At 46.9% G+C, this 14415-nt stretch overlaps 2 non-coding genes across 2 annotated transcripts; both read left to right on the top strand.

The window, feature by feature from the left end:
* The first annotated feature begins 4754 nt into the window (after positions 1 to 4754).
* Positions 4755 to 4826, top strand: TRNAE-UUC (transfer RNA glutamic acid (anticodon UUC)). Its single transcript has one exon. It is a non-coding gene; the product is annotated as a tRNA-Glu (tRNA).
* A 2776-nt stretch (positions 4827 to 7602) lies between these two features.
* On the top strand, positions 7603 to 7676 carry TRNAK-CUU (transfer RNA lysine (anticodon CUU)). Its single transcript has one exon. It is a non-coding gene; the product is annotated as a tRNA-Lys (tRNA).
* The last annotated feature ends 6739 nt before the right edge of the window (positions 7677 to 14415 follow it).

The raw sequence follows: 14415 nt of genomic DNA, 5'->3' as shown, positions 1-14415 counted from the left end.
TCTGTAGTTTTAGTAGAGATGGGGGCTTCACCATGTTGGCCAGGCTGGTCTTGACCTCAGGTGATCCACCTACCTTGGTCTCCCAAAGTGCTGGGATCACAAGACTGAGCCACTGTGCCCAGCCCATGTTTTGTCTTTTAAGTCCCTTTTAACTTATTTGTTCAGGAAACTGGTCTAGCTGTCCTTGGAGATTCTCATGGTCTGGATTTTGCTGGTTGCATCCTTATGGTGTCAATTAACATGTTTCTTTATCCCATGTATTTCCTGTAAATTGGATGTTGGATCTAAAGCTAGGTCAGATTCAGGTTCTTCCGCTTGCTTTTTTTTTTTTTTTATCAAGAGTCCATAAGTAGACTGCATTCTTCCAGCAGAATGCCCCTATGCCTGGTGTCTCTCTTTTCAAGATCCAACCCACTCATCAGAGGCTGCAAAAGTGAGCTTCTCATTTAGTCTCTCCTGTGTATATTAATTAGAATTCTACAATGAGGCACTTTCCCTCCTTACTATTGGATTACCAGTGGTACACTTCCTTCAGGAAAGGAAAGGAAAGGATTTAACCTGTATTATGGACTTGAAATACGTTTTTTTTTTGAGGCAGTCTCTCTCCATCACCCAGGCTGGAGTGCAGTGACACAATCACAACTCATGTTAGGCTTGACCTTCCAGGCTCAAGTGATCCTCCCACCTCAGCCTCCCAAGTAGCTGGGACTATAAGTGTTCACCACTATACCCAGCTAATTTTTTTTTTTTTTTTTGAGACAGGGTCTTGCTATGTCTCAAGAAATGGGCCACCACGCCTGACCTTAAAATACATTAAAAATGTATTTTAAGGCCAGGCGTCATGGCTCATGCCTGTAATCCCAGCACTTTGGGAGGCTGAGGCAGGTGGATCACTTGAGGTCAGGAGTTCAAGACCAACGTGGCCAGCATGGTGAAACCCCATCTCTTCTAAAAATACAAAAATTAGCTGGGTGTTGTGACGTGCATCTGTAATTCCAGCTACTTGGGAGGCTGAGGCAGGAGAATCGCTTGAACTGGAGAGGCGGAGGTTGCAGAGAGCTGAGATTGCACCAGTGCACTCCAGCCTGGGCAACAGAGCCAGACTCCATCTGAAAAACCAACAAACAAACAAAAAATTTTGTAAGTAGCATTTAAAATTTTTATATTTTACTTTTGATTAAGTCACATGTTCACATTTCAAAAGGGTACACAGTAAAATGGCTCCCTCTCACCTCTGACCCCAGATATTCCCATTCCTTCCTTGGAGGCAGGCAGCACTATCAGCTTCTTTTTCTTCTTATATATACAATTTTTTTCTTTCTTTTTTTTTTTTTTTGTTGGCCACCAAGTTACCACGAGAAGCATTGTCAGTTTCTTTTGCTATTTTCTTTTCTTTTTTTTTTTTTTGAGATGGAGTCTCATTCTGTCTCCCAGGCTGGAGTGTAGTGGCATGATCTTGGCTCACTGCAACCTCTGCCTCCTGGGTTCAAGCAATTCTCCCACCTCCGCCTTCCAAGTAGCTGTGATGACAGGCATGAGCCACTACAGGAAATACTCCAGCAGGAACTGGGTGCAGCGTACCAGACCACTATAATTCTAATTACAGGGTGTGGAGGTCAGATACGTTTTGTGGCTATTTTGTCTCTGTCTGTGGCTTGCTTGCCTTTTCACTTTCTTAGTGGTATCTTTTGATGAGAAGGTGTGGCTAATGTTGATGAAGTCTCATTTATCATGTCTTTCTTATACCTATATTTTTTCTGTGTCCTGCTTGTTGGTAGGGTAATCTTTGCCTACCAACAAGTCACAAAGTATCCTTGAAATGCTTTATATCTTTAACTTTAAGTTTTGGTGTATAATGCACCTGAAAGTACTTTTGTGTGTAGTGTGAGGGAGAATAACATTGTTGGTGTCCCCACATCCATATACAAATCCATTAATGGAAATGATTTATTTTCTTTTATTGAACTGCTTTTATTGAAAACCCATTTATTGACCATATAGCTGTGGTTCAGTTTCAAGTCTCTTAACTCAGTCTGTTTATCTATTTGTCACTCCTGATGCCTTGTCTATAATAGCTTATAGTAAGCCTTAAAGTCAGATAATACAAGTCCTTGTTCTTTTTTACACATTGCAATAAATTTTGAAATAGGTAATCACTCATAAAACCATCACACACATCAGGATATGTTGTCACTTCATCCGTTTCTGATATGGTTTGGCCGTGCCCTCCCCCAAATCTCAACTTGAATTGTACCTCCCAGAATTCCCATGTGTTGAGGGAGGGACCTAGGAGGAGGTCATTGAATCATAGGGGTGGGTCTTTCCTGTGCTATTCTCCTGATAGTGAATAAGTCTCACTATCTGATGGGTTTATCAGGGGTTTCTGCTTTTGCTTCTTCCTCATTTTCTCTTGCTGCTGCCATGTAAGAAGTGCCTTTTACCTCCCGCCATGATTCTGAGGCCTCCCCAGTCATATGGAAATGTAAGTCCAATTAAACCTCTTTTTCGTCCCGAACTCTGTTATGTATTTGGCAGCAGTGTGAAAATGGACTAATACACTCTCATTTCTGAGTGGGACACGCTCTCACTCACATATGCTGGTTGCTGACTTGTGACTGAAGATTCCCTATTGTACCCTCTAGGGACAATACATCTCCAGTTGTCTGCGGGGAGGAAGAACATGCAAAAAATCCACAACACTCAGTACAGAGTCTGGATTTAGTCCCATTAGTCTGAATATGCCCTTATAAAAGGGACCCCAGGGAGCTCTCTCGCCCTCTTTCTACCCCCTGAGGGTACAATGAGAAGGTGGCAGTCTACAACCAGGACAAAAGGCCCTCACCATAACCCTACCATGTCGGCACCTTGATCTCGGACTTCCAACCTCCAGAACTGTGAGAAATCAATTTCTGTTGTGAATCAGCCACCCAGTTGATGGTACAGTGTTACAGAAGCCCAACTAAGACAGAGATGGAATCCTATGGAGAGTGTCTAATTTGCTAAGCTGGTCATGAGGCGGGATGTTGCCAGTTAGAAACAGGAAGAGCTGACATTTTGTGTATATGAAAGAAGACAGTGGACAGGCCCATTGTGTCGGCTTTGTCTGCCTTGGCAAACTGGAGAGGGAAACTCCATTCACCATCGCCAGCCACGGGAGGACCGGGAGGAACTCCAGAGGAGGTTAGGTCGACTTCATGGTAACTTTAGATCCTGAAACCTCCCAGGATTTTTCTTGTCTTCCCTTTGCTCTCTCTTCTGTCTACCCAACAGGACAGGACTCGCCGCCTTTCTTTCCCGGCAGAAAGGGGTCCGTTGTGGACAGGACCAAAGTGAGCAGCCGGTTTCCCCTACGTGTTCTTCCTGGCCTGGGCATCTCGGGAGCTCAGGCTGACCCGAGACCTAACTCCCGGCGACTGGGACCAGCAGGAACCTGGAGGAGCGCGCGCACCGGGGTGGAGGTTGGGCGCCGGGGGACGAGAACCGCAGTCAAACCCTCTTCTTCCCGGGGCACTGCGCACCTGCACCCGGGGATGCAGAAGGAAGTGGCCCATAAAGCTTCTCTGCAACCGAAAGAGGCCTGAAGCTCCAGGAGGGCCGAGAGGAGCCTCGTTGAGCGAACCCAGCCTCTGCCTGGCTGGCCCTGGTCAACAGGCTCGGAAGAGTCCGATTTGAAGGACAGAGCGGGAGAAAAGACCTAAAGGTTTCCAATCTCATGATGTGGAGATGTTAAAAGCCTCCAATCCTAAGGTCCGACTGTGCGGAGGAGCGAGGGTGTCTCAAGCTGTATCGACCCCCGAGCCTTCATCTGGAGAGTCCTCTCCACAAGCTCAGAGAGCAGGACAACGCGCATCAGTGGTTCTCAAAAGGGGGCAACTTCGCCCTTACACTCCTCTCCCATCCTTGCTGGGACACTAGGTCACGACTAGGGGAAGCGGGGAGAGAGAATGTTAACCCCCTGGCATCTATCTAGTCAGCGGAGGCGACGGATGCTGCTAAACACCTTACAGTCCACCGGAGGGCCCCTCCCCTACCCCGAAGTAGCCATTCCGCAGAGGTGGAGAGACTCGCGTGAAGCTCAATGCCCACGCACTTAGCCGACGGGAAATCACGAATTGATGACCAGTCGGCTCTTGGATCGGAGGAAAAAACTCCAGCGTCAGAGGGAACTCTGGAAGTTTTGCCCGGAGCAAACGGAAGGGTGGTGTTGCCATCGCCTAAGATGGGAAAATGGCAGGTGTCACAGGTTGCAGGGGAAGGTCGGAGACCAGCTGAGGGCCCCGGAGCCTTCCTGGAAAGAGTTTCCCATCCAGCCCGTCTCGGTTCCGCATCCGTCTGATTCCTTATGATGTTGAGGGTGCTGGCGTCTGGGTCCTTTCTGATGCAGCGGGTGCCCCCGTCTCACCGCGGGCGCCTCCCGTCTCCCGCCTCCTCCTGGCAACCTGGTGCGCGGCTCCGGACCTGGCGACCCACGACCGGCTGGTCACTTGCTGCCGCCTCGCAAAGGCGCATCTCTAGTTCAGTGGTGAGCTGCGGCCGGGTCGCTGCAACTCGCTCCAGGACTCGGGATTCGGTGTCCCTCACGGAGCCCTCGGTGTGTCGCCTGCAGGCTCTTTTTTTGAAGAAAGCAGGGAGGGAATGGCCTTGTGAGAGACTCCAGGAGCAAAGAGCGACCCTCAAAAGGCCCAAGTCCTTCCAGAGCTCAGGGAAAGTGTCGCTTCTGGCCGAAGAAAGGAGAGAAAGCTCCCTCCCGTGTGTCCCTGGTGGTCTAGTGGCTAGGATTCGGCGCTTTCACCGCCGGGACCCGGGTTCGATTCCCGGTCAGGGAGTTGTTTCGCACTGGCCGCCCTCCCGCAGGAATCTTCCCTCACTAGGCTGTCAGCCGGCCTGCTCCAAGGGCCAGAGGCAGAACAGTCTCCGCAGCGAGGGGCAAAGCCGGGCGAAGGAGGGCAAGTCCTGGTGGACCACCTCTCACCACACACCGCTCCTGTTTATCTCCGTGTCCCTCATCCGCGGAAGCGGCTTTAGAGAGCGACTGAGCGTCTCGCTCAGGTGTACACAGCCGTGCAGAGATGCCAGCCCCCGTGGAGCTGCACCCAATGAGCTCACCCTCTTTCCGTCGCCACTTCGGAGGCGCCTATCGGGCTGAGCTGCGAATAACTAAGAGAGAGGCCAAGCCAAGTCATGGCGTTTGTGCCAGCCCCGGACACGGGCACCGGCCAGTCAGCGGAGCCTCCTCACCTCCGTTGGCAGCTAACGCGCTCGTTAGGCCTTCGGAAGAGGCGACCGGAGGCGATGCCAGCGAATTTGCTAGGGGGTGAGCGGCGGGTGAGGTCCTCGAGGGCGGTCCCGTTTGCTGATTGAGCGGTAGAGGGAGGCGATGTTCGCTGACCCAACAAGGACAGCAGGTTGAGCAGGCACAGATGGAAAACTGCTGCCGTGCCCTAAGCAGAAGGCAGGTGTAAAAATCAGCACTAAGACGTCGAAGCGATGGTACCACAGTGAAATCCCACGATGTCTACACTCTACCGAGCACATGTGCACGCTCCCCCTTTTCCATTCAGTACTCCCAAGAGGGATTCAAAGAACCCCGAGTCCACTGTAAGCTCAGGGGACAGCGGGAGCCAGGGAGGTGAAGTGCACCGAGGCAGCGGGCAGAACCGCGGGGGTGAGAGGGCGCGGTGGCTGCGAGGCGGCAGCCGCTGCTGAGAGGCGGCCTGGGTTGTCTTGTGGGGTGACCGTCGGTGGAATCTTTGGTGGAGAGTGGTTTGGAAGAATGGCGAGGGGCGGCAGTGGGGAGGGTGGTGACCCTGAGCGACCGGCCAGGGCGAGGAGGCTGTGCTGTCCCTGCAGGCCATGTGCTCCTTTCCACTTACCTGGCAGGGGGAGACCGTGGTCACGAAGGGGGTTCTCCCAGAGTGAAGCTTCTTCATCACACTCTAGAGTTGCTGATCCCTGTGATTTCCTCAGTGTGGGAAACGGTGTTTGTGCTGGAAGAGGCTGCACTCTTTACCTGACATAAGGGGGTTCAAGACTGACATCTCCTCACGCCCACCCGAAAACGTTTACATGGCTGCCTTGTCTCTTTTTTTTTTTTCTGTCCTAAAGTCGCCTCATCTTCACATCCCCTCATTTTTTCTTCCACACTCGAGAGTGTCTCCCTCTCTCATTAAAAGCTCCACCTAATATTTGAAATATCTCAACCAGAAAGACTGCAATAAATACATTATTTCATTCGTGGAAGCTACAGGCCAGCTAGGTTGAGAGTTGCTTGATATTTTCTGCTAAACGGTGAGGCATAGAGCACTTGGAAGGTTTCTTTTTGGGACATTGTTTGTGTACTCTTGGGTTTCCTTCTTTTCCCCAGACAGTATGGCGCTGTGGGGCCAGGGGTAAACCCTGCTTTCCGGCTTTCTGGCTGCAGATAAAGGCCGCAACTGGTGCAGGAATGAAAAGCAAACCAAAAGACACGTGGGTTCGCCCCCCTTGGGTCCAAGATAGAGTCTGACTGTACCAGGATTCGGATTAGAACAGAGGTTGCTGCAGGCACAACGCAGACTACTAACCAGTGTAGAATCCCAAGGCGCCCCACACCTACTGCCCATCGTTTTGCTTCCCCACCCCTCTTTTATCTATTTATGTATATTTTTTGAGAGACAGAATTTCGCTTTGTCGCCCAGAATGGAGGGCAGTGGCACGATCTTGGCTCACTGCTACCTCCGCCTCTCAGGTTCAAGCGATTCTCCTGCCTCAGCCTCCTGAGTAGCCGAGACTACAAGTGTGGGCCACCAAGCCCGTAGAGACGGGCTCTCACCATGTTTGCCCGGCTGGCCTCGAACTCCTGAATTCAAGTGAGTGATCCACCCACCTCGGCCTCCCAAAGTGCTGGGATTACTGGCGTGAGCCACCGCGCCTGGTCCCCCGATTTGTTTTTTATTAATGTAAAGACATTATACGATTTTTACTTCATTCTTGGGCAGCTATAGATTCTTGTGATTTTCTCTCACATCTTCTCCCCATTTCCCCCTCTCCATTCTGATACATGTCCCATTTTCTCTGCATCCAGCCGGTGCCCTCTGCACGGGTATCCTGGGCTGTCCCATTGTGTCGTCCTGGTCTCCCCTGCTTCTCCCTCCTCCTTTTCACGTTTTTCCTTTTGACTCCCCTGCCTCTTTCCCGCTCCCGTCCCACCGACCCCGTCTACTGAAGCCCAGTTGAGTGAAGGGAGAGCAAGCGGAGCAGATGATTGCCTGAAGGCGGCGCAAAAAAACAGAAAGAGCTACCATGAGAGCCGTGGGGGAGTTCGGCTTCCCTTGCGCCCTACTTAGCTCAGGCTGGGGTCGCAGATCCAGGCATTTCCAGAGGCACTGGCTTCTGAAGCAGGCGAGGGTCAACGCAGGGTGAAGGACATTCGGCCGCCCTTCTGGCTTCAGAGTCACGCAATGCACGCGTTTCTAACGAGCAACAACACGATTAGTCGACTCAGCCTCTCCGGTTTTCCGAAGCTTTGTAGTCTGCACAGTTGTCCTGCAGAAAGCGAATGGCAACCCCTTGGATTTAGTGATTGCTTAATCTATATAGAGATGAAAGCAAGCAGTTGATGTTGTCTCTGTGGCGCAATTGGTTAGCGCATTCTGCTCTTAACCGGAAGGTTGGTGGTTCGAGCCCACCCAGGGACGTGATTTTAAATGTCGGTGGTTGTGGCCAGGCGCAGTGCCTCACGCCTATTAATCCTAACACTTTGATAGGCCGACGTAGGGGAAGCCTCCACTGAGCTCAGAAGTTCAAGACCAGTGAGAATCCCATCTCATTAAAAACAAAAATTGCAGGTTTATCTATCTCCTCAGACCTATCACTGTATTGAAAAGTGAAACACTGTTCCCTTGTGTCTTGTGCATCCCATGAGGACACAAAGCAGAAGGTCCCCCTCCAAGTCTCCTAGAAAATAAGATCTCTGCATAACAAACTAGGTTGTGAGTGTGGGAAACAAAGTATTTGAAGAAACAAACTTCAAAAATTCTGCCTTGCTTTCCACAAAAATTAACCCATCACGGTCTGTCTTCAAGGGGCATCATACCTCTTCACATAACTCCTCTCCCTGCCTTTATGCTATTGTCATGCATTTTACTTTACACCTGTTATAAACCTTACAATCCATCTCTATTACTTTTGTTTCAAGAGTCAGATGTGTTTTTGTTTGTTTTTGGTTTTTTTTTTTGTTGTTGGTGGTGGTAATTTTAAGACGAGTCTTATTCTATCAGACAGGCTGGAGTGCAGTGGCACAGTCTTGGCTCACTGCAACCTCTGCTTTCTGGGTTCGAGCGATTCTCTGACTCAGACCCCTGAGTAGCAGAGATTACAGGCTTGGGCCACCACATCTGACTAATTTTTGAATTTTTAGTGGAGAGGAAGGTTCACCATATTGGCCAGGCTGGTCTCGAACTCCTGACCTCAAGTGATCCGCCTGCCTCGGCCTCCCAAATTGCCGGAATTACAGGCGTGAGCCATCGTGCCCGGCTAAACAGTCAGATGTTAAAATTATATATTTGCCTATGTAGATGTCATTTCTAGTGTCTTTTCTTTTTCATCCAGATTTTCATCCGGTGTCAGTTTCCTTCTGCCTGGAGGACTCCTTTAACTTGTCTATTAGGTGTCTTAAACTTGCACTATCATTCACTGATGCTCTGTTCATTTCAAAAAAAGAATTGTTGGCCAGGTGCGGTGGCTCACGCCTGTAATCCCAGCACTTTGGGAGGCTGAGGCAGGCGGATCAGGAGGTCAGGAGATCAAGACCATCCTGTCCAACACGGTGAAACACCGTCTCCACTAAAAATAGAAAAAAAAAAAATTTGCTGGGCATGGTTGTGGGTGCCTGTAGTCCCAGCAACTCAGGACACTAAGGCAGGGGAATCGTGTGAACCCAGGAGGGCGGAGCTTGCAGTGAGTTGAGATCATGCCAATGCACTCCAGCCTGGGCAACAGAGGAAGACTCCATCTCAAAAAAAAAAAAAAAAAAACTGATCACAAATAATTGTATATTTCTCACTGCATCTTGTGGTCAGAAAAGTTTGAGAAACTGCTCTACACAGGCAAATTACAGGTTCAATCTCTCCATCTACCTCTTTATCTCTTCTCTATTTTCCATGCTATGCAGACAAGACCATGGAGAGAGGAAGGCAAATTCCATCAATGGGTGGTGTTAAGCCTTTTCTATGAGGTAGCTGCACATTTGGGGCACTTCAATACTGGTTACTTCAGATTCTAGTATAGATTGTCCTTTTCATTTCTAGCCACATGGTAAAATTACTTGGGAGCTTTTTACGACTACTAGTGGCTTCCACCCACCTGGAAGCATTTCAATCAGAATCTCTATGTGTAGAGTCCAGGCACTTGTGTTAGTTAAAACCTCACCAGGCTTTATAATATGACAGAGTGGTTTGAAGCTACTGAGTAGACCTACCCTATTTCCTACCTTCCTCTTTGTTTCTCTTTCATCACAGGCTTCTTTCCCACGAGAAAGTAAAGATTTTAGTCTCTGTTTTCAGAGTCTCAAGTAAATCACTCTCTTTCTCAACTGGACTTCCAAGGCAAAGATTTCTTTCTATTTATCTGTCTGCATTTTTACAAAGTTGGTCTCTGGTTTCCCTTTTCCTAAAGCTAATTCACCACAAAGGTGCCCCTCAGGTCAAGGAGCTGGGCTTTCATGCACCTGCACCTGTCAATCATGGGTCAATATTTTGCAGGCAGGGTTGCTGGGTGCTGTGGAATTGACATAAACTCCCAGGTTTTGCCAGCTCTGAGCCTCAGGCAAGCTTGTGACTAAGTTACTCCAGTAGTCTGAGGATAGTCCTTACTCAGAAGGGTCTTCAGAAGCAAAAGCAAACATAGGCATGAGAGGGTAAAAAAAAAAATCTCATGTCATCTTGGCTTATACCTAAAAGAACTTGTGCAAGAATGGATATTAAGGTGGGTATTGTACATAGCAGAACTTAGTAAATACCAAGTCTGGGGTTTAAGGCATAGGCTGAGGAGATTTTGCAGATTTGTAAACATTTTTGCCAACTTGAACACACTTTTGTTTGGGTTTGGTTTTTCTCCTCAGTGGTAAGAGCTATGCACAATAGGGTAGCTAAGATATTATAATTTGAATCAATACATTTGTATTTTGCCAAGGACCAAGATGAACTATGATGATTTCAATTTTTTAGTACTTTATTTTCATCAGTTTGAAAATTAGGACTTTTGCTCCTTTTTTGGCTCATGGCACCTTTCTGGTTTTCACATTTTCTCAAAGGCCAGTAACTTAGAATCTAAATTATGATTGCTTATTCTTTCAGTACTCTAGGGGAAAGTTGATTTAATCTTGACAAATTGTATTCAATTAAAATATTTGTTCTCTTAAATCTTTTCTTTCTTTCTTTCTTTTTTCTTTCTTTTTTTCTTTTTTTTTTTTTGAGATGGAGTTTTTCTCTGTCACCCAGGCCAGTGTGCAGTGGCACAATCTTGGCTCACTGCAACCTCCACCTCCTGGGTTCAAATGACTCTCCTGCTTCAGCCTCCCGAGTAGCTGGGCCTATAGGCACATGCCATCATGCCTGGCTAATTTTTGTATTTTTAGTAGAGATGGGGTTTCCCCATGGTGTTCTCTTAAATCTTTTCACCTTTTACATTTGTGCTTCTTTTCTCCAATTTGCGATAGTGGAGTGTGGCTTGCAGCTAAATAGTATATTTCTCAGAGCTACTTATTCCTGGAGCCTAGCAGTCTGCGGGCCTGGAGGGGGAGCATCTAGAAAGCAGCCCTCTCTAAGTTGAGAATAACTATGAGAATTGTGGGTTATAAGGCTTTGAGCACCTCGGGCCTCCCCGTCCTCTTTTGTTTCTACTGTGCGGTGTGACAAGAGAAGGAACTCATCTGAGAGTGACTTCATATTGTGGCCTTTCACTGCTTAGCTCTGGAATTTTGATTCAGGCAAGCCAGGGGGAGTCTCTGGTATTCTTCTCTGAGAAGAAGAATTCATTATACAGCTGGACGATGGAATGTATGATCTGCCTGTAGAAGTTAGAGGTGCATCCTGATCCAGGAAATAATTACAATTTAGGCAAGTTATATATGCTTGCTTAAGAGAATGCTTTCTGCACAATTCATGTTCTTCCTTTCTATCTTAGCCTAGGGGAAAACCGTGGGGACTCAGGGCTGGAACTTTACTGTGATGGGGCAGAAGCTTAATTTTCACATGATTCTCAACAAATGGCAGCACATCACATGTATTATCATGTCCAATGGCTGCAATGTGAAGGAGGTTTTTCCGAAATAGTTTCTGCTTTGATAAAATATTAACTAGATGGATTCAAAGTCAAATTTGAAGAAAGCTGAGCAGGCAGAAGAAACAATCAGTGAACCTGAAGATAAGGCAATGGAAATCATCCAGTCTGAGGAACAGAAATAAAAAAAGATTGAAGAAAAGTGAACAGAGCCTAAGTGAAAAGCAAGTGGACCAACATATGCATTGTGGAATTTCTTTGTTTTTGTTGTTGTTTTGGGGAGATGGGAGGGGGGATGGAGTTTCATTTTTGCTGCCCAGACTGGAATGCAGTGGCGCGATCACAACTCACCACAATCTCTGCCTCCTGGTTTGAAGCAATTCTCCCACCTCAGCTTCCCGAGTAGCTGGGATTACAGGCATGCACCACCATGCCTGGCTAATTTTGTATTTTTAGTAGAGATGGGGTTTCTCCATGTTGTTCATGCTGTTCTCAAACTCCTGACCTCAGGTGATCCTCCCACCTCAGCCTCCCAAAATGCTGGGATTAGAGGCATGAGTTACCCCTCCCAGCCTCGCATTGTGGAATTTCTAAAGAAGAGGGAGAGAAGGGCAAAAGAGAATATTTGAAGAAATAATGGCTGAAAACTTCCCAAATTTGATGAAAGACAAGAATACAAACACAGTAGCCTAACAAACTCCAAGTAAGATACACTTAAAGAGACCTACACCAAAACACATTATAATCAAACTTTCAAAAGTCAAAGACAGAGAATCTTTAAATTGGTAAGAGAAAAGCAACTGGTCACATGCAAGAAATCTTTAATAAGATTATCAACAGATTTCTCATCAGAAACTTTGCAAGCTGGAAGGACAGGAAATCAAAAGCTGCCAACAACCAGGAGGGGTGGCTCATATCTATAATCCCAGCACTTTGGATGGCTGACGCAGGCGGGTCACTTGAGGTCAGGAGCTCAAGATCAGCCTGGCCAACATGGCAAAACACTGTCTCTATTAAAAATACAAAAATTAGCCAGGCGTGGTGGTGGGTGACTGTAATCCCAGCTACTTGAGAGACTGAGGTGGGAGAATCACTTGAACCTGGGAGGCAGAGGTTGCAGTAAGCCAAGATCTCACCACTGCACTCCAGCCTGGGTGATAGAGTGAGACTCCATCTTCATAAACAAACAAAAGCTGCCCGTGAAAGGGAAAAGGATCAATAAATGGATATTACAAAAAGTCCAAAGTCACAGAAATATCAAGCCAAAATAAACTGGGTTCCTGACTGGAAATGGAACCCAGGCTATGGCAGCAAACCACAGAAGTTCAGTACCGAACTGCAAGGTGGAGCAGACTTTACTGTGAATCCTGGAAGGGATCCAGAGCAGGCAGTTTGAGCTTATGAAGAATTTTAACTTTGTTTTGGGTCAAATTTTGCTCTTTAATTTAGTCAAGAGAATTTTTTTCCCTACACAACACACATAATATTGTCAAGAGAATTTTTAAGGGTAGCCATGACCCTACTATGTGTGTTTGTTTTAATTTGATCTTCCTATCAACTGTTAAAATAAGAGATCTCTAAAATGTTTTTTTTTAATTCAGGTGTCTAATTTAAGGGATCCATCTTCAGGCAATTGTCAATCAGAATTTCCAATGGTGTAATTATTGCAATAGCAATTCAACCAAATAGCCCCTTTGTGGAAAGCCCAGGATGTCATTTTCCAGGTTAACTTCCTGGGAAGGGCATAGAAGAGGCAATCCCAAAGATTCCCCTGCAAGAAAAAAGTTCAATGCAAGGACTAGACCACAGATGGGTAAGGATGATGTTTGCCTCCAGTAACCCACAAATTTGTGGGGGCTTCCCGTCACAGACCTGTGAATCTATAATACCATGTAGGCCATCTTGGGATTGAGCTTTCCTAGAACCAACCAGGCAACAAGAGTTGAGATGACAAAAGCCTCAAAGGGATGGGACTTCTTAAGACAAACCCCAAGATCTTGACACGGTCAGAACAAAAAGGGTGCTGGGGTTCCCAGCCATTTTCAGACAGGCCTCCTAGTATGACCTGAAAATTACCGCCTCTTTCCAGATAGTGGAAACCAAAAGAAAGTGCTCCCACTTGGTCACAAGTCAAGCTCTCAAGGACATAAAATAAGATGAGAAGGAACCTTAGCCGGTACCCACTTTTATGACAGAATAACACATAGAGACAAAGACAAAGGAAGAGACAATTTCTGGGAAGAAAGGGATTAAACAATAGGAATTGGTACACAAAATACCAAAAAGCACACCAGAGTCACTACACCCAAGACTAGTCACACAAATCCTTTTCTCCAATTAATCAAGATTTTGGAGAGAGAAAAGAAAGAAACAGTGATTTTTACTGTCCACTTGATGAGATTCCACACAGAGAAGGAGGCCGGGAGCCTGACTGGTAAAAAAATTCTTACCCTTATGACAGCTGATCAGATTCTGGGTTCTTCACTACAGCTTCCAGAAGAGCAGAGCTTTCCTATCCTGCTTACAGCTCCAAAACTGTAGGGGCCATTGGAAACCCTCCCTCTCAACCCTCTGAAATTTCACTCAAAAATCAAGTCAGAAAAGGCAAATTAATTGGAGAAAAGGCATGAAATGTACCAACATGTGCATGGGGAGAGTCACAGAGTGATTACCCTCCCCTACCCACAATGGGATGCAGAAGCTTATATACCATCTCGAGGTAACAGAATGAATGAGGGCTCAAAGCATGGCCAAAACCAGGTGCAATCAGAGTCAGAGGTATATCCAATTATTGTGGGCAAGATGATTGATGGGAGGGAGAGAAAATGAGGCTCGGCTAGCAAAGGTGGTCTTAATATATAAATGAAACCTTACAGGTAGGATCTCTCAGAGAGAATAAACCCTAAATGTTTCTTTCAGACCTTTACAGGTGTCAGACTCTCCGTTAATCTTTCCTAGATCTGGGCAAGGAAAGACATGGCTGTATCAATTTAGATTCCCTACAGATGCAAATCTCCTCAACAAAAGACAACTTTGCAAGGCTACCTCTGCAGCTGGCTTTCTGAACAGACATCTCAAAATATGTCCAAGAAGTGTATTTTGGGGTAAAATATTTTTAATTCCTTCACATCTACAGCCTGATGCACCTGCCGTTTC

This window comes from Pongo pygmaeus, chromosome 1 (assembly GCF_028885625.2).
Source record: "Pongo pygmaeus isolate AG05252 chromosome 1, NHGRI_mPonPyg2-v2.0_pri, whole genome shotgun sequence".
Taxonomy (NCBI): domain Eukaryota; kingdom Metazoa; phylum Chordata; class Mammalia; order Primates; family Hominidae; genus Pongo; species Pongo pygmaeus.
The sequence above is the reverse complement of the archived record's forward strand: the minus strand, read 5'-3'. Positions and strand labels throughout refer to the sequence as shown.